General features: G+C 39.8%; 1 pseudogene; it reads left to right on the forward strand.

The window, feature by feature from the left end:
* The first annotated feature begins 13,647 nt into the window (after positions 1-13,647).
* Positions 13,648-19,211, forward strand: LOC118665806 (annotated as a pseudogene).
* Positions 19,212-20,936: the final 1,725 nt, after the last annotated feature.

Consider the following 20,936-nt stretch of genomic DNA (forward strand, 5'->3'; position numbering starts at 1 on the left):
TCTTAATATTTATTTTGACTATTGTATGTAGATTTTATTTAAATAACCTTAAAATGTTACTTTTAACCATTTGTGGCTCAATAAAACTACATTCTTTGCCAGTATTCCACAGGAAAAATTATGATAGCATAGAGTAGGGAATTTTTCTTTAGAAAGTGGTTTGTGACTTTGAGTTAAAATATAATTTGTTATATTTTATGATAATTTTGATCAAGTAGTAAGTTATTCTTAAATTTGATCCTATGACTCTAAATCACATTCAAAATAAAAGTTTCATCTGATATTCTTTGACATTTAAAAAGTGTTTATTTGTCACAGTGAATCCTATAAAATCCGTAGTGTTCATTAATCAATAGCTTTCTTTTAGTTTTTATGTTCCCTCTCATTATTATGTAATAAGGACTTTCTCATTTAATTTTGTAGTTATGTAACATTATTAGGAAATTACTTAGAAAGTATTCCAGAGAATTTAAAGGATAACGATAAAATGTAACATTTTTGAATTATAGTTTAAAATTCTAGGGAAAATGTTTTAAATGTAAAGTAAAAAAAGAAGAAAACTTATGTAATGTATTTAATGGGAACATGTGACATGTACTGTGTGTGACATTCTTAAGGTTGTTATACATTTGGCATAAAATTTATCATTAGTGTAAATAATACATAATTTCTCTTTTTCTCCCCCCAAAACAAAATGTTCATATTTTTTTGAAATATATGTTTTTATTGATTTTTAGAGAGAGAGGAAAGGAGAGAGAAACATCTATCACTGCCTCCTGCATGCCCCCTACTGGGGATCTAGCCCACAACCCAGGCATATGCCCTGACCAGGAATATAGCCGGTGACCTCTTGATGCATGGGATGCTCGGCCAATTAAGCCACACCAGCCAGCGCATACTCAGATTTAATAGTGATGTTAATCAAAGGGCAGACCCAAATTAGCAGGGAATATAGTAGTTAAATCTTGTTTGACTTAGAAAAGATGCACTTGATCTATAACTATTGAAAGGTAAACATCAAGCAAAGGGGAAAATTATAGAAAGGAAGAACAGTATAAGGACCAATAATTAGCAGCAATTTCTGCTCTTAGTTATACCAAAGCAACAAGACTTGAATCATCATTCTTTTTCTGAGAATATACTCAACCATATATCATTGTGAAGAACTGATGTCTGAAATTTTAACCTAAGTGCCATAGCATTTTTTTATTCTGATGTACCTCATTCAAATGGGGTCAAGACTTAGAACTAAACTGGAATATGAATAGAATAGTTACTTCTTTTAACACATGTATTTCACTACTAGCACAGCACTTAGATTAAATTAAAGGTGTTTAATGTTAATTTTAGTTTCCTTAAAAGAACTGTAGGAATGATATGATTGATTTTTAAAAAACTGTAGGAAAATGAAAGACATGCTACTGATTGTATACTTATAATAATCTTACCTCAGTTCATCTTGAAGGTAATCATTTTTCTTCTGTTGGCTGATGGGTCACTATTTTTTTTTCTCTAGCCAACCAAACCAAATCTATGCATCTCTCAGATACTAAGATAAAACTTTTAAAATGCAAATTAACAAAATATTTATTTTCTGAAAGAATTTGTGATATAATTCCTTAAAATAATGATCTGCCCTAATGAAATTCAACTATAATTAGCTACTCAGGGGAAAGAAATACTGTAAAGTCCATTGTATCTGCATATTCTGAGTATATTTTTATTCCTTGACACACAGTCTGATTTTCAGACTACAGATTGAGAATAAGTAGGGCAGCATTTATTGTGATAAATTGTTTCTTCATGGGTAAAGTATCAATAGAATAAATAAAATTATCCAAATGGTTTGATATTGGTTGTTGTTTTTTTTTCTCTCTTCCTACTCTGATTATTTGACTTAATTACAATGCTGTATTATGAGGAGTGGTATCACTCCTGGAATATTCATTCTTTACAAGATAGCTCAATACAAATTATTTTTATTCTTGTCTTAAATTCCATAGAGACCTCCCTAAAACAACAGACAAAAGTATTGTAAACCAAGTTTTAATTCTATTCCCTTGAAATTAGTAAAACGTTTTTTTAACTGGTACTTAGTTTTTAACTAGTTGGGGTCAAACGTGTTCTTATAGCTTTGGAATCAATTTGGGAACTCAATCCATTATAAGCCCCTGTTGGGATGCAAGTATCTTTGAAGGAGAAATGCTTACTGGACACTTTTTTTATTGTATCGAAAATTTTGTAAGAATTTTATTTATGACTTGACAGTATTCTCCTTAGGAGATACCAGGAGAATTTCTGAGTTTAGATGATAGAATAATTGCTAACAGGAATTATAATCACAAGGCTAAAAGACAGTCCCAAAGTAATTACGATGTATAGTCGGGAGAGTGGACTGAATTTGTGAACACCCAATGAAGAGAGAACCAGAGAAAAAATTCTTACAGCCACTACGAATTAAGAGAGGGCGGCATCAAACTTTGATAGGTTCTCACATATGAGGAACTTCCTAATTGTTTAGGTAGGAACCAACCATTTGTGGGAATTCCAGAAATTGTAGGATAGCAGGTATTTAAATGCTCTTGAATTTAAAGGGGACAATTGAAGGGGAAAGTCTTATAGTCTATTACAATGGCTGGGTTTCTATTCACTTCCTCAAGATTTCATAATATATTTGCATGTCAAAATCCAGAGAAGAGTTTCAAGATGGCTGCAGAGTAGCTGGATGCCCTTGCTCCCAGCCAGTGGGATTTATAGTTAAAATATTGCACAGTCAACTTGAATAACCAAGTAAAATATAGGTGGTTGGAATTATATCTAAGGAGCACTGAAGAAATTACATAGATACTGGCAAGAGGAGTGTCGTGGACAGGGGAGCCCTCCTCAAGAAAGTGTGGTGGCTGAGAGGCCTGAGGGATATCAGCTGCAAAGCTTCCTCCCCATTGGAGTATGGGGTCTTGATCCCAGGCAGGGATTCCAAAACTAGAGCAGCAGAGACAGGAAGAACAGCCCACTTAGCATCAGGCAGAGGGAACAAGAGGGACTGTCAGCCTGGGAGACTTGGATGCACCTTCCAGTGAAGGAGTGCTGCTCCTATTGTTAGCCTAGTCTGAGATGCTTGCTCCTGGCTCAGACTGCTGGAGAGTCTATGATGCTGTGTTTGGGTCCAGTAAGGGGTTGTGGGCTGCATCCAACAGTAACTTTGAGGGACCTTCTATTTTCTTGAAAGACATCATGCAGAGCCCCCGTCAGTGACTAAACTATTTGGCTTGGGGAAATGAGGAAGGTCTCTCGCACCTTGATTGAACAGTCAGAACCATTCCCCCCACCTGCGCAGCCTCCTAGAGTGCCCCATCCTACTGGGTTGGCAGCACCAGGAGTAGTGCAGGTCTGGGATGCTTGGCCCACACTGCAGAGTTGGGAACCCAATTGGAGCTGGAAATTTGGTGCCCACTTTGCAGAAACCAGTGTGAGGAGGGATGAGAGTCCTGCACAGGACTGATTTTTTTTTTTACCCCCTCATGCTTTGTCTGGTGGCACAACGGTGCCAGTACCATGCAGGGCTGTGATTTTTGGACTGTATCCCCCCCAGGGAGGCTTCTGTCAGGGAGACATACAGTTGAGTGCTGGGTTCTGTGACTGCATTGTGGGGAGGCTGATGCAAGCTCCCTGGGAGTTCTACCAGGCAGTCCTGGGAAGGAGAGCTAGAGCGCCTCCCCCTCTCCTGAAGGCATGAAAACCATCCACAACAGGAAACTGGTTCAGCCCTGTGAAATAATAAATATGCCCGCTGGGCGCAGTTCTGTAGCTCAGAGCAGGACATTCTACATGTGAGACCCACAGTAGCTGTAGTCTGGGACCAAGAAGAAATGCTTGCTTTAGATCAATCCTCCTGAGCCCAGGGTAGCTGAAACTGCCCCTGAGGAGAAGATGCCAACCTGATCCTGTAGCAAGCCCCTTAGGGGAAACTGAGTTGGAGTCTCTGGTAGAGACTGAGGAGTTTGGCTTTAAAGCAGAGACTAATTTCTTCTCACTAAGTGCCTGACTGTGTAATGTCCAAGCAGGTGGTCCACTAGCCTGAGCTAGGCTAGCCTAGGTACGTTCTACCGATTCTTCTTGGAAGACTCTGGAGGAAGATCAGGCAACTCATGGAGGGAGTGGAGTAGCTAAAAGGTGGAGGTGGACCTCAGGGAGCCCTGGGCTGACCACAGATCTGCCCCCTGCTCTTAAGTTGAATAAAGCTGACCCATGTACACAGATTGATCCCTCCCACACACATACAGGTCTTGCAGATGAGGACATAAACAGTGAACTGAGTGGTAACTACATGCAGGTAGCCAAAGGCCATAGTCTACACACAATGTCTTACTGCAATCTACATCTGAAACACATCCAAAAGTACACAACCAACACAACTAGTGGTGAGCTTCAGATCACACCAAAGCTTGACCCAACTAGACACGAGGTGGACCCTGGCAGGCTCCAGGCCTTGCTTAGAACAACCCTGCCTCAGAGGGCAGCATCTCAAACATGGTGATAAAGATGCTCCTATAGATACCCAGCCTGAAGGGTTAACAATTGTGCCTCTGAGCCCATCAAGGCACCTTAAGACTGCACCTGCAGAGCAATTTGCATGCCAGGTTAAGGGTTCAAACTCATAGCCAGACTGAGGATCAATCCCACCCAGAAAAGGGTCAACATCAATCAAGACCCAATTACAACAGGGGGGCTTTACCCACACAAGAGGCATTCCTAGAGCACCCAGCTCAGGAGATCAAAGACACTGTGCCACTTGGTCCCACCTACTACCAGAAGGCCACTCCACCAAGACTGGGAATCTTAGTTATGTCTAACACATAGGAACAAACACAAAAGACAGCCAAAATGGAGAGCCAAAGACACAGGCCCCAAATGAAAGAATAGGAGGAATCTTCAGAAAAAGAGCTAAATAAAATGAAGGCAAGCAATTTATTAGTTAGTTCAAAGTAATAGTCATAGGGATGCTTAAGGAACTTAGAATAACAACAGCATGAAAAAGGACATGGAAATCAAAAAGAATAATCAGTTGGAAATGAAGAATGCCATATCTGAAATACAGAATACACTGGAAGGAATAGCTAGCAGACTGGACAAAGTAGATGATTGAGTCAGTGAATTAGAAGACAAAACAGAAAAAAACAATTAGAACAGCAAAAATAAAAAATAAGCATCAGGAGAATAGTATAAGGGAATTTTGAGACATGAAATATAACAACATTCACATCATAGAGGTACCAGAAGGAGAAGAAAACAAGCAAGCAAGGGATACAGAACCTGTTTGAAGAAAGTATGACAGAAAATTTCCCTAGTCTGGTGAAGGAAAATGCCATACAAGTTCAGAAAGTACAGAGAGTCCCAATCAAGATGAACCTAAAGGGACCCACACCAGGACATGTCATAATTCAAATGGCCAAGATTAAAGATAAAGAATCTTAAAGGCAATAAGAGAGAAACAGTCAGTTATCTACAAAGGACTTCCCATGAGGCTGTAAGCTGATATCTCAACAGAAACATCAGGCCAGAAGGGAATGGCATGAGTACACAAAGTAATGAAAAGCAAGAACCTGCAACCAAGATTGCTCTATCCAGCAAGGTTATCATTAAAAATTAAAGGTGAAATAAAGAGTTTCCCAGAAAAAAAGAAGACTAAAGGAGTTCATTACCACCAATGCAGCATTGAAAGAAATGCTAAAGGGATTGCCTTAAGAAGAAGAAGAAGAAACAGAGAGGAACTTAGGTATAAAGAATAAAAATGGTAATAAGTACCTAAGTGGTAGTAAGTAATAACCTTAATTGTAAGTGGATTAAATGCTGAATCAAAAGACATAGGGTGGTTGAATGGGTAATAAAACATGACCCATATATATCCTGTCTACAAGAGGCATAGCTCAGAACAAAAAGACTCACAAAGAATGAAAGTGAAGGAATGGAAAAAAAAATTCCATGCAAATGGAATCAAAAAAAGAGCTGGGGCAGCAATGTTTATATTTGACAAAATAGACTTCCAAACAAAGGCCATAAAAGACAAAGAAGATTACTGCATAATAAGAAATGGATCATTCCAACAAGAGGATATAACCCTTATACATATATTGGCTCCCAATATAGGAGTGCCTAAATATATAAAAAAAACCTCTTGGTGGACTTTAAGGGAGCGATAGACAGCAATACACTCATAATAGGGGGCCTTAACATCCCACTGATAATCACTACATAGGTAGGTCTTCCAGACAAAAAACCAATAAGGAAACAGTGACCTAAAACAATATCCTTGATCAGATGGATTTAATTGATATTTACAGAACATTTCATCCCAAAGCATAATACACATTCTTCTCAAGTGCACATAGAACATTTTCATACATAGACATGTTAGGACACAAAATAAGTATTAACAAATTCAAGAAGTTTGAAATCATACCAAAGATCTTCTCTGATCATAATAGCATGGAACTAGAAATCAGCCATGATTTAAAAAAAAAAAAAAGCTCAAAAATATTCAAACACATGGAGGCTAAATAGCATGTTTTTAAACAATGAATGGGTTACCAATGAGATCAGGAAGAAAAAAAAATTGTGTGGAAACAAACAAAAATGAACAACCAACCCCAAATCTATGGAACACAGCAAAAGTAGTACTTAGAGGGAAGTTCATAGCACGACAGGCCTATCTGAAGCAACAAGAAAAATCTCTAGCATATAAGCTAACCTACACCTAAGAGAACTGGAAAAAGAACAGCAGGAAAAGCCCAGAGTATATAGAAAGAAGGAAATAATAAAAATCAGAGGGAAAAAAAATGGCATAGAAATGAAAAAGATCAATGAAACCAAGACTTGGTTCTTTGAAAGGATAAATAATATTGATGAAGCTTAAACCAGGCTCATCAAGAAACAAAGATAGAGAACCCAAATAAATAAAATCAGAAATGAAAGAGGAGAGGTAACAACTGACATCACAGAAATACAAATGATTGTAAGAAAATATTACAAAACTATATAGCAACAAATTGGGAAACCTGGTTCTAGTATTTTTTGGTGGAATTGTTAAGGTTCTTTATACACAATATCATGTTATCTGCAAATAATGACAGTTTTACTTCTTTCCAATTTGGATGCCTTTTATTTCTTTTTTTTTAAAAATTTTATTGATTTTTTTGCAGAGAGGAAGGGAGAGGGATAAAAAGTCAGAAACATCAATCAGCTGCCTCCTGCACACCCCCTACTGGGGATTTGCCCGCAACCAAGGTACATGCCCTTGACCAGATTCGAACCCGGGACCCTTCAGTCCGCAGGCCGACGCTCTATCCACCGAGCCAAACCAGTCAGGGCCTTTTATTTCTTATTGTCTAATTGCTGTGCTAGGCCTTCCAGTACTACGTTGAATAAGAGTGGTGAATGTGGGCATCCCTGTCTTTTTCCCCAACTTAAGGTGAATGCTTGTAGTTTTCCCCCGTTGAGATGATATTGGCTGTAGGTTTGTCATATGTTTATTTATTATATTGAGGTATATTTCCTCTATTCCCACTTTGCTAAGAGTTTTTATCATAAATGGATGATGGATTTTATTAGATGCTTTTTCTGCATCTATTGATATGATCAATAGATGTGTGTTTTTAAATATATTCTTATTGATTTCAAAGAGGAAGGGAGAGAGAGAGAGAGAAAGACAGAGAGAAACACACAGAGAAACATCAATAATGAGAGAGAATCTTTAATCGGCTGCCTCCTGCACATCCCACACAGGGGATCAGGCCCACAACCCAGGCATGTGCCCTTAATTGGAATCAAACCTGGGACCCTTCAGTCCACAGGCTGATGCTCTATCCACTGAGCAAACCTGGCTAAGGCATGATCATGTTGAGCATGAAAAATGTTCTTTCTCTCCCCATTTTGGCTGTCTATTCTGTCTGGTTCTGTGTATTAGGTAGATCTGACTCCCATTTTTGGTAGTGTGGCCTTATGAAATAGGTGACCTATGGCACCCAGTGGCACAGTCTCCTTTATCACCAGAACTGGGTGCTCTCACAATGTCCGTGTGAGCATTGTGTGGGCCCTCCTGTTGTAATTGAGTCTTGATTGCTATTGGCCCATTCACAAGAGTCTTGACCCTCAGGCTGGATGAGAGTTAGGCTTAACTCCCAACACAGTATGCAGGCCACTTGTTGGTGCTGATCACATGAAGCAGAATTCACCTCAGCAGGGTCTGGTGCCTGCCAATACACCAGTGGATATGCTGCTTGTGAAGCTTACTGGATCCTGCTCTATTGTTGTTTGAAGCTGGACACTGGGTGTATTGGTTCTATACCTTTTCGTAGAGGCTCTGGTGCAGGCCATTGTCAGACACTGTGACTGGCCTGAGCAACCTGTTTGGAGCTATCAGCAATCCATAGTTAGTGGCTCTTTCCCCTGGGTCTGGGTGCACATGGAAAGGACCAAGCTATGCACCGAGGTCTGATTTTACTAGCCTTGGGTCCAGAAGCAGGTCAGGAAAGGACCCAGAGATCCACCTCTGCTTGAAAGCTGTTAATCTCAGTCACTTAATGAGCCTCCAGCTGTAGTCCTCAGCAGGGCATAAGGTCCACAGAATGGGTGAGAGGGATTCCAATGGGTGGGGCTATTGCTTACCCTCAAGCTAATGCTGCATGGATGGGAAAACTATCCTTGAGAAAGATGGCTTCTGCAGTACGGGGAAATGGCTCAGCACAGGGGTCCTGGAAGCTGTCCTTTCACCTCTCTCCCTAGAGCCACCAACCTTAGACTCCCCTCATGCAGCTCTAGTTCACTCTGCCCTCCTTCTCTGGAGCCCACATTGAATGGCTGCAAATGAAATTGTGTGCATTGGCCCTTTAAGAGGGTGTTTATAGCCATCTCTACCTGTAGGACAGAAACCCTGCTGATTTTCACAGCCAGATGTTATGTAGGCACCATTTCCAGCTCTGAGATGAGGAGCCCAGTTTGGGATTTAGACCCTAGACTTCTAAGGGGGAACACCCCACAGCTGAGATATCCCTCAGAACTTCATCTTCTACCTGTGGAAGCCTGGCCAGCCCTCTCACACCTCCACAATTCCTACCAGTCTCAATGTGGCCTTGTCTTTATATCCTTGGCTATAAGGCTTCTCTCCAGCTAGTCTTCAATTGGTTATTCAGGAGGATTTTTCTATATTTTAGTTGTAATTCCAGTTTGGTCTTGGGAGTAGGTCAGTGTAGCTTCCACCTAATCTTCTGCCATCTTAGAATCCCCCACTGTTACTTTAAAATACAATACATTTCTATCAGACATAAGCCCAACAATAAAATTATCCTATATAATAAAAGCCTAATATGCTAAGTGTCTGTCTGTTCATTCGACCATTCGACCAGTCACTATACTGTGCACTGACCACCAGGGGGAAGACACTCTGATTGGTAGGTTAGCTTGCTGCTGGTGTCCGGCCAATCGGGACTGGGTGAGACGGGCCGGACACGCCCTGGAGCCCTCTCACAGTCTCTCCCCGGCCCTGATCGTGCACCAGTGGGGTCCCTCAGCCTGGCCTGCACCCTCTTGCAATCTGGGACCCCTTGGGGGATGCAGAGAGCCAGTTTCAGCCTGATCCCCACAGGCCAGGCCAAGGGACCCCACCATGTACTGGGCCTCTAGTATAGGATAAGAGAAGAAAGGAGATGATACATTTATATTGTCTTTCATAATTACGTTTACCACTGCTGTGTGTGTGTGTGTATGTGTGTGTGAGTGTGTGTGTGTGTGTGTGTGTGTATTTAAATGTCCATCTAAGTATACTTCTTTTCTGTCTAAAGAACTTTATTTGTATTTCTTATAAGGTAAGTCTGATAGCAATTCTCTATGTTTATCTGAAAATTTCTTTTGCCTTCATATTTGAAAGTTTTGCTAAATATAAAATTATAAGTTAACAGATATTTTTTCGTATAGTACTTTGACTATGCCATCCTACTGCTTTCTAGTCTCCATGTACTTTTATGAAAATTTGGCTGTTGACCTCATTAGGGTTCCCTTCTACATGACAAGTCATTTTGCTGCTTTCAAGATCTCTTCTTTGTCCTTTGTCTTTCAGCATTCTTACTATCTTCTATCTGGATGTGGATCTCTTTATTTATCCTACTTGAGTTTCATTGAACTTCTTGGATATGTAGATTAAGGTTTTTCATCAAATGTGGGAAGTTTTCAGCTATTATTTCTTTGAATGTTGTTTTCTATTCCTCTTTTATTAATCTTCAAGTTCAGTGATTCTTTCTTCTGCCATTTCAGATCAACTATTGAGCCACTGTAACAGATTTTTTTCATTTTAGCTATTGAACTTTTCAACTCCAGAATTTCCATTTGTTCCTTTTTTTATGATTTCTATATATAGATATTCTCTATGTTGAAACATTTTCTTCATACTTTTATAAATGAATTACTTTAGGTCTTTAAACATATTTATAATGGCTTAATATGACATGGGATGCCTCTCACAGTTAGTTTCTGTTGCCGGCTCATTTTCTTGTGTATGGATCACACTTTCCTATTTCTTTGCATTTCTCATAACTTTTTGTTAAAAACTAATATTTTAGATATTATAGCAATTCTGGAAAATTATTTCTCTATCCCTCCTTTAAGGAATGTTTGTTGTTATTTGTACATTTATTTGTTAAGTGACTTGGCTGGACTATTTTAGTAAAGTGTGGTCCCCCTAAAGTATGGAGCCCCTGATGTCACTCCTCAGAGGGTGTGCTCTTGGGCAAGTAGTACACAGTCATCCTGGGATGATAATGATTTTAATAGGGCTATTTCTAACTATCTCTTTCCCTGATCATTCTGGAAGGATATTTGCCTCATTTGGTATTACATCCCAACTTCTGGTTCCACTAATTTTTTTTAAATTAAATCTTTATTGTTCAGATTATTACATTTGTTCCTCTTTTCCCCCCCATAACTCCCCGCCTCCCAGTTCCCGCCCCACCCTCCGCCCTCACTCCCCACCCACTGTCCTCATCCATAGGTGCACGATATTTGTCCAGTCTCTTCCCGCATCTCCCACACCCCTTCCCCCCCCAAGAATAGTCAGTCCATTCCCTTTCTATGTCCCTGATTCTATTATGATCACCAGATTATTTATTCACTTGATTCTTAGATTCACTTGTTGATAGATGCATGTTTGTTGTTCATAATTTTTATCTTTACCTTTTTCTTCTTCGTCCTCTTCTTGAAGGATACCTTTCAGCATTTCATATAATACTGGTTTGGTGGTGATGAACTCCTTTAGCTTTTCCTTATCTGTGAAGCTCTTTATCTGACCATCAGTTCTGAATGATAGCTTTGCTGGATAAAGTAATCTTGGTTGTAGGTTCTTGGTATTCATCACTTTGAATATTTCTTGCCATTCCCTTCTGGCCTGAAAAGTTTCTGTTGAGAAATCAGCTGACAGTCGTATGGGTATTCCCTTGTAGGTAACTGAGTTTCTTTCTCTTGCTGCTTTTAAGATTCTCTCTTTGTCTTTTTCTCTTGGCATTTTAATTATGATGTGTCTTGGTGTGGTCCTCTTTGGGTTCCTTTTGTTTGGGGTTCTCTGCGCTTCCTGGACCTGTAAGTCTATTTCTTTCACCAGGTGGGGGAAGTTTTCTGTCATTATTTCTTCAAATACGTTTTCAATATCTTGCTCTCTCTCATCTTCTGGTACCCCTATAATTCTGATGTTGGTACGCTTGAAGCTGTCCCAGAGGCTCCTTACACTATCTTCGTATTTTCGGATTCTTTTTTCATTTTGCTTTTCTGGTTGGGTGTTTTTTGCTTCTTCGCATTTCAAATCTTTGCCTTGATTCTTGTGCTCCTCTGGTCTGCTGTTGGGAGTCTGTATAGTATTCGTTATTTCAGTCCGTGTATGCTTAATTTCTAGTTGGTTCTTTATCATAACATCGAGGGTCTCATTAGATTTCTTGAGGATCTCACTACATTTATCGACGGCTTCTAGACAGTTCTTAAGAGACCTTAAAAGTGTGGTTCTGAACTCAATATCCTCCATTGACAGTTTTGTCCTGTTTCTTTGTCTCCGCATTTTTTATGCTTTCTTGGTGCACCCCTTAGTGGTCTTTGTGTGCAGTCTTGTTGTAGTTAAGCCTTGATTGTTGTCGCCAATACCGGGGGTGATTTGACCTCCAGGCTAACTGGCTATGAGAGTCCGCTGTGTCTGCAGTGGGAGAGCTTCTGTGCTGGATCTCTAGGGCGGTGCTAATCTAGCCTTTGCCTGAGGCTATCCGGCAAATGGCTCTGCGCAGGGCTTGGGTGGGGCGGGTCCCCGGGGATCTACAGGGCGGGCAGGAGCAAGCAGTTATGGCTGCTCTCAGTTCCGTCCCTAGGGGCTCTGCCTCACAGAGTCCCAGCAACCGCTGCAAACCTCGGAGAGAAAGCTGCCTTCGAGTTCCAACCGAAGCCAGACAGTCCCGCTTCTCCCGTTTGAGTCTGGGTCCCCAGAGACTCGTCCGGATCTGGAGCTCAGAGTCCGAAACTCCCTCCCGATCGAAAACAACAACCGTGCCCTCCGCCTCCAGCCCGCTCCCCATGCACTCCGCACCTTAGCATTTCACTTCAGCACTGCGCCTCCTCTGAGTCTGGGTATGATATTCTCTTTCCTCCTAGTTGTAGAATTTCCACTCAGCCACACTTCCTGTGGTTCTGGATGATGTCCGTTCCGTCTTTTAGTTGTTTTTTCAAGTGGTTGTTCGAGGCAGCAATCTCCGGCGTTAACCTATGCCGCCATCTTGGTTTCTCCTGGTTCCACTAATTACTGATTAATTGATTTATTGTTTTTGATATTGTTTTGGCATGAATTGCTCAGCAAGCTGATAGAATTAAATTTGGGTAAGGGTTGCTTTTGAGGCTACCTTTTTTTTAAAAAAAAATGTTTTTATTAGTTTTAGAGAAAGAGGAAGGGAGAGGGAGAGAGAGAGAGAAACATCAATGATAGAGAAACATCTTTTGGCTACCCTTTGCACACCCCTTGCTGGGGATTGAGCCTGCACAAGGGTTATGTGCCCTGACTTGGAATTGAATTGGTGGCCTCTTGGTGTAAGGGTCAATGCTCAACCACTGAGCCACACTGGTCAGGTGAGGCTACGTTTTGGGGTTTATTCTGACCAGGGGAGGGCCCTTCTTAGCTGTCTTTTTTCCTGATTTTATCTGGTAAAATAGCTGACCTACCGTTTAGCTGTTGCTCCCAATTAAGAGGTTTGTCTCCAAGTGTGCCCTTAGGCTTAATTTTCCCCATTTTTTTTTTTTCTCAAATGAAGTCAGTTCCTTTGGAGAGAACTCTTATGGTCTCCTTTCTTATGAACTCTTTCTCCCTATGGGCAAAATCTGTGAACTACTACTCTGGGTTATGGGAGGGGCAATAGCCTCTGACTTTCTAGATTTGCTTCTCACTGCTGTGCCCTATGAGTAACTGGGATGAGGGAGGTCGGGGTCCAGTATTCTGGCCTGCCATTCCTGGGTAGTCCTCATCCTATTCAGTGGAAGGAGCTCTCTACCTCTCAGACACAGTCAACAAAATTCAGCCATGTAAGCTTTGAGCTGGAGGGGATATGAAATGCTCTCCGCTTGCCCTTCAGATAAGTTATGATAACCCTTGTACGGGACCTGGGGGGAGAGGGAGCTCCATATTCTTGGCCATATTATGCCCAGAATGGAGTTTCTGCCAAGCTGAACCGATTTGGGATTGGGGGTGGAGGGTTGATGGTAAGGGAGGAAATGGATCATGGCTCAGTATTAGTAAGTTTTCTTGAATAACTGCTGCTTCATTTTTTTTTTTCCTGAGCCATTAGGACTCTTTCCAGGGACTTTAAATAAAGGTTGTATTTGTATAGCTGTCTCTAGCTTTGCTTGTTTCTCTAGGTAGTACATCCATAGAGTGCCTCACACTTTCATCCTGGCAATGAAACTCCTTAACTAATATGTCTAGGGTATCTGCTATGTGCTTAATATAGTGCTTCATCCAGAACAGTGTGCAATATATATTTTTAAGCCAGGACATTAGGTGAATAATTTTCATGTAAGCATTACCTAGCTCTAGCTTAATATCATAGGGTGCTGAAATTCTAAAATTACCTAAAACATATTTGAAACAAAAGCAAAGACCACCTAGATTTGGCCAGGATATACTAGGACTAAATAAATGATGGGTAAAGCAAGGCTATACTCTCAATTTTGAAAGCTTTCCTATGAAAGGTGATTCAGCTGACACCTAATTCTAATTGATTATATTTATTAAATATTGGAAATGGGATATTTAAAAGTATAAAAATATATCATTTAAAAATGAATCCAGCTAGAATTTTAAGCACCAGATCAAAATTGAGGCTTTTTTATGGTATGATTTTAGAGTGCCAACCTTTCTTTTTAAATCTTAACACTGCAAAAGTTAATTATTTGAGAACACAGATAACCATGATGACTTCTGTTTTGCACTACAAGTTGCTCTGTCACTACTTAATAAATAATCATTTGTAGCTCTATGGGGGTGGAAATAGGGTGGGGATTTTCCTTTTGGCACATCCACTAATGAGTAATACATTTATTTCAAGTGCCAATAAAAATGTTATACTGGACTTATATGGCACATTTGTTAGTTATTAGAAACACTAATTCTAAATAATTGAACAATGCTCTATTATATTTCTCTACTTGTTAAGTTATATTATCATATGAAAATTCTAAACAAAATGAACAAGTTTTTAATACTGCATAGCATTTTTGGATAGAGTAAATAAAATAAGGCCATTTTCGGGAGTGACACCATCTCTGGACTTATCTCAATATGACAGTATTATTCACCATTTCTTCTCAAATGATCTTTCATAATTGTTTCCATGAACTCTCTTCCTTCCTGGAATCTGCTTAACACTTTAATTATCTTCATTATTTTCATTTTGAAGTTTGTGTCTACTGTTACATGCTGCCTCTTCCCTCCCAACCCTAACCTGCCCTTCACCTCTCTGCTGGCAGACAGAGCAGAATGTACTAGGTTCCAGCCTTGTTGTCAATAACTTGTACATTCTCTGGGTCTTGGTCTCCTCATCTGCAAAACAGATGATCTCTAAGACTAAATGGATCAGAATAATACCATCTTTAGAAATGGATCCGATTCAGAACTCTGAAATTAGAGCAAAACCTTGAGTCTTTATGTGAAAGCATCAATGCTTACTAGACAAGTTTAACCCCTCATTAGGTAGTTTTGCTTTAAAATATATATATATTATTGATTTTAGAGAGGAAGGGAGAGGAAGAGGGAGATAGAAACATCAATGCTAAGAGAGAATCATTGATTGGCTGCACCCTACACACTCCACACTGGGGATGAAGCCCACAATCCAGGTATGTGCCCTGATCAGGAATTGAACTGTGACCTCCTGGTTCATAGGTCAGTGCTCAACCACTGAGCCACACAGGCCAGAATGGTTTTGCTTTGGATCTCACATTCAGAGATCTGATAAGAGAATTGCTCCTAATGTTCAGTTATTGCCAATATTTTATGATATTTTGGGAAACTTACTAGTAATGACATTTCAAGTCATTAATTACTAAGTGCTTGCTTAGTACACAGGGGTGGACAAAAGTAAGTTTACATTTGTAATATAAATAAGTAATGCAATACTTAATAAATAATACAAGAATAAACTCTGCATCTTGCAACTGTAAGACACAGTTGCTTACAACTGTAAACTTACTTTTGCCTAACCTTGTATTTAAGAGGCTATCCCCAGACATTATATATTTTATCTGAGATTAGAAAACCTAAATATTTTGGCTACTATTAAGAGAGAAATTGGGATTCCTGTTGTTTTAAGAATGTAAGCTTTAAATAAAGAAGACAACACTTTGTAAGACTTGCATAGTCTAAGGTGTGGTTCAACATTTTAGACTTTTTTCTACAGTTGAGAGTGTGGAGATATATTCACTTATCTTTCCTTGTGGGCATAGGGCTCAACTTCAACCAGTGCCTCCTACAAAAAGACAGCTACAAAAGGGAAAATCAACAAAGTTCCTAATGTATAAAATCTTTTAGAAGAGATTTAGACCAGATTTAAAGTAAACTACTCATCATGGATTCAAGGTTTATTAGTGTTAAACCAATTTTTGGACTTGCATATGTACAATTTCTCCTGCCCCCAATGTAAGGTATTAAAATAAGACACCTAGAATCTCTAGTAGTATTACTATAACTATCCACTTAGTGGTAATATTACAATTAACCCTCAGGTTAATGGTAATATCACAATAGCACTCATGGTTAGCTGTGGCTTACCAAGATTGGGTTTAAAATGTGGAAATGAATGATTAGTTATTATGCAAAGTCCTTAAATCAGTTTCTAGATAAAATATAAAATAGGAATTGCACCACAGATTGAAAGAAAAATTGTGAATTTTCTTCTTAGTGAGGTTTTGCATCTGGAAGTGGATGCTGTGATGGAATAAAGGACTTATTCCCCCAGCTGCTGGAAATGAGACTAGCGGACAGTGCTCTTTGTGCATTTCCCTACTAAGGAAAACTGCCTTCCAAAAAGGATGTCCTACTCCCTGTAACGGCTAATTAATATAGGAACTTAAAGGTTCCGATTTCAGGGGTCCTCCTCGCAACTCCAGATAACCCTGAAGGGATCCTGCTTCAGGACTCCTGGTGGGTGGGCTGAGGCCTTCATCGAGTGTATCACCGCCCATCTTCTCCCTCTGCCCATCCTGCGTCCTTCCCTGCCCTTGCACAGGTGTTGCTCTACAGAGCACTCCCTAGTAAATGTCCAGCAGGCTAATCTTAGACTCTGTATTTGCTTCTGTCACTTACCAGCAGTACTTTGCAGGAGTCATGAAATAGGCCTCTCTGACCGCAGATGGCCTGCCTCAGTGCTTGCAGGCCCTGAGCTGCCCCACAAAAACGCTTCGATTACACAGAGTCCTTCACCAGCTTAGGCCAGTGTCCAGGGCGCTGACTCCTCATCGCACTCAGGCTTATGCCAAAGATGTAAAATTTGGTGCAGATGCCTAAGCCTTAATGTTTCTATGACCTTTTAGCTGTTACTATGGGGCCAATGGGAAGAACAGTGATTATTGAACAGAGCTGGGGAAGTCCCAACGTAACAAAAGATGGTGTGACCGTTGCGAAGTCCATCGACTGAAAAGATAAATATAAAAATATTGGTGCTAAACTTGTTCAAGACAGTGCCAACAATACAAATGAAGAGACTGGGATGTCACCACCACGGCCACTGTACTGGCATGCTCTATTGAGAAGGTTAGTAAAGGTGCTCATCCTGTGGAAATCGGAGAGGTGTGGTGTTAGCTGTTGGCGCTATAATTTCTGAATATAGGAGACTGCCTAAAACGGTGACACCCCCTGAATGCACAGCTCAGGTTGCTATAGTTTCTGCAAATTCAGACAAAGGAATTGGCAGCATGATTTACAATGCAATGAAAAAGATTGGAAGAAAAGGCGTCATCACAGAAAAGGGTGGAAAACACTGAATAATGAATTAGAAATTATTGAAGGCATGAAGTTTGATTGAGGTTATATTTACTATACTTTATTAATACAGCAAAAGGTCAGAAATGTGAGTTCTAAGGTGCCTATGTTCTATTGAGTGGGAAGAAAATTTCTAGTGTTCAGTCCATTGAATCTGCTTTTGAAGTTGCCAGTGCCCACTGTAAGCCCTTGGTCATAATCGCTGAAGAAGCTTTGAGTGCACTTGTTTTGAATAGGCTAAAAGTTGGTTCTCAGGTTGCAGCAGTCAAAGCTCCAGGTTTTGGTGACAATAGAAAGAGCCAGCTTAAGACATGGTTATTACTACTGGTGGTACAGTGATTGGATTGACTCTAACTAACTCTTGAAGATGTTCAACCTCATGACTTAGGAAAGGTTGGAGAGGTCATTGTGACCAAAGATGATGCTATGCTCTTGAAAGGGGACGGTGACAAGGGTCTAATTGAAAAATGTATTCAAGAAATCATTGAGCAGTTAGATGTCACAACTAGTGAATATGAAAAGGAAAAACTGAATGAATGTCTGCAAAGCTCTCAGATGGAGTAGCTATGCTGAAGGTTGGTGAGAAAAGTGATGAAGTGAATGAAAAGAAAGAGTAACAGATGCCCTCAGTGCTACATGAGCTGCTGTTAAGGAAGGCATTGTTCTGGGAGGGGGTTGTGCCCTGCTTCAGTGGTGCATTCCAGCCTTGGGCTCATTAATTCCAGTTAATGAAGATAAAAAATATTGGTATAAAAATTATTTTAAAAGCACACAAAATTCCTGCAATGACCATTGCTAAGAATACAGGCATTAAAGGATCGGTGATAATTGAGAAAATTATGCAAACTTCCTCAGAAGTTCGTTATGATGCAATGTTTGGAGATTTTGTGAATATGGTGGGTAAAGGAATCATTGATCTGACTAAGGTTGTGAGAACTGCTTTATTGGATGTTGCTGGAGTGGGCAACAGCAGAAGCTGTAGTCACAGAAATTTCTAGAGAAGAGAAATCTCTGAGGATGGGCAGGATGGGTGGAATGGAGGTGGTATGGGAGGTGGCATGTTCTAATCCTAGAATAATGTGAAATAGGAATTTTAGGGGAATATAGGCAGGTTTGGTGAATTTTTAGAATTGGGGGTTCATGGAAAAAACACAGGGCTAGAGACTGGGAGAAGTTACATTTCCATAAGACAAGGGAGCAGCAACAATTACATCTACATAAGACAAGGGAACTGGGAGTAGCCAAAAGGTCTATATTTATAAAATAAAGGAGGAGGAAGAAAGCCCAGAAGGAATAGGAGAACAATGAGGGAGGAGAGCCTCAGGAGTTACTATAGTAACCAATTCAAAAGGGAATATTGACCAATCAGAAGGGATTTCAGGACACAGAGACTTGCAGGCTTTATAAACCCTGGAAACAGGAAGTCAGTGGGACTCTTTCTCTCTCCCCACATGAGAGTCTGTACTTGTTCTTCAATAAATCTCCACCTTTGCTATACCATCTTCAGTCCATGGATTCATTCTTTAACTCCAACAGACAAAGAATCCGGAGAACACCGTGTGTTCCAGTACAAAAATCACACATCAAGTGCCTCACCATCATTACTGAGAACTGTGAGAGGAACCTCAAGGCAGTGCTCCTCACCCATGACTTCAGAGAAGTCAATTAAAGGAAATGACTTAAGAAAAAGGCTGGCCAACGTTTAAGAAAATTGCTATAACCATCAGTTACTGGTTTCAATTGACAACATACAGTGGTTTACTGCTGTTATTGTCCATGCCTACAGATATTTTATTTTGTAGTTTTGAATAAAAATTCACTTTTACATCCCTGATAAGTGCAAGAGCTATGCACCCATGTACTGTTTTCAACTTAAATCACTGAGGATTTTAGTGCTTGCCATCACCTGATGAGAAGTTAAAAGCAGCCTTTCTGTAGAGAGTAAGAATAATTGTGTAAAAAACAGAGAAATGTCCAATTACATAACCTTTGTATAATAAAAATTTGTTTAAAGTAAAAAAAAAACAACACATACACAAAAGAAGAGTCATGAAATATATGATTATAATTTATAATTACTTTCTCTGAACTTAGTATTCTAATCTGAAAGATAAAAATCATCCTGAGATTGGGTTATGGTTAGAATGTTAAAAGAAATGACATAGAAATGGTTTATAGAGTTGTATAATTAATGCAGACTTGTGGCCAGACAGATCTGAGTTCCAATTTTAGCTCTGCCACTTACTAGCTGTGCAGCTTTTATACTTAAGCACTGTCTACCGCTTCATCTATAATATGAGAATAACAATCACACTACAAATAATTATCTTTAATTGGGCATTTACTATATGCCAGTCTTTTAGCTAGTTCAACAAAACCTATGTCTAAACCTATAAGGTTGTTATAATGGTTAAGTGAACTAGGGAATATACAGTTTTCTACAATGTCTTGTATGTGGCATACACTGAGCAAATGGTGGCCAGTATAAAATTTCTATCCTTGTTATTCATCATAAAGCATGCATTGCAATGCCTTGCACCAAAAATGATACTCTACAAGAGAAAAAAAAAGTCAGATGTTTCTAATTGCCAGGACCATATTTGAAGGGAAATGTTTTCTATCATGTAATGACACAAAAACACTTAAATTCTCTAAACCAAAACAGATGTATTCACAATTCACAAGGTCAGAAGAGTTACTAGGTCAAGCAGACAAATATTTGATAAGACTCCCTCTATTTTCTCTCTCCCTTTTTAACAGATTGTATGTAGCACACTCAATGCAGAGATGTGCAATCAGCTATAAGTTAGAAGCAGAAACCACTTCTCTAAAGTCAGACTTATCCTGCATATGATAGTGGAGAAAGCCAGATTTTGCATTCTTATTGTCCCATAGGAGAGGATTGGTGGTGGTGTGAGGAGGTGTGTGACTCAATCTTGTTCAGAATGGCTGACGATACGTACCCTAATACACTCTCACCTCCTCATGTCACAAAGAGGACCTCATCTCACTGAAACATTTTACACAACATGTGGGGTCCCAGAATTTATCTATCTGGTAGGTACACATTTTCTAAGCTTTTTATTCATTAAATTAACCTGCTTTTAAAAATATTTATCTAGATTCCAAAATGGTGGCAGAGTGAGTATCAGCAATACTGACACGTTCCCAGGTCCAAAATGGAATTACAACTGAAATACAGAAAATCCACCCTGAATAATCAACTAGGACTAGCTAGAGAGACCCCGATAACCACGGATGGAAAGAAGAGATTGCATAGAGACTGGCAGGAAGGGCAGAGGTGTGAAAGGGCTGGCCAGGCTCCAGACAGCAACTGAAGTTCCAGAGGGATATCTCAGCTGTGGGTTCCCACTGAGAATGCTGAGGTCTAAAC

Source organism: Myotis myotis, unplaced genomic scaffold (genome assembly GCF_014108235.1).
Source record: "Myotis myotis isolate mMyoMyo1 unplaced genomic scaffold, mMyoMyo1.p scaffold_m19_p_11, whole genome shotgun sequence".
NCBI lineage: Eukaryota > Metazoa > Chordata > Mammalia > Chiroptera > Vespertilionidae > Myotis > Myotis myotis.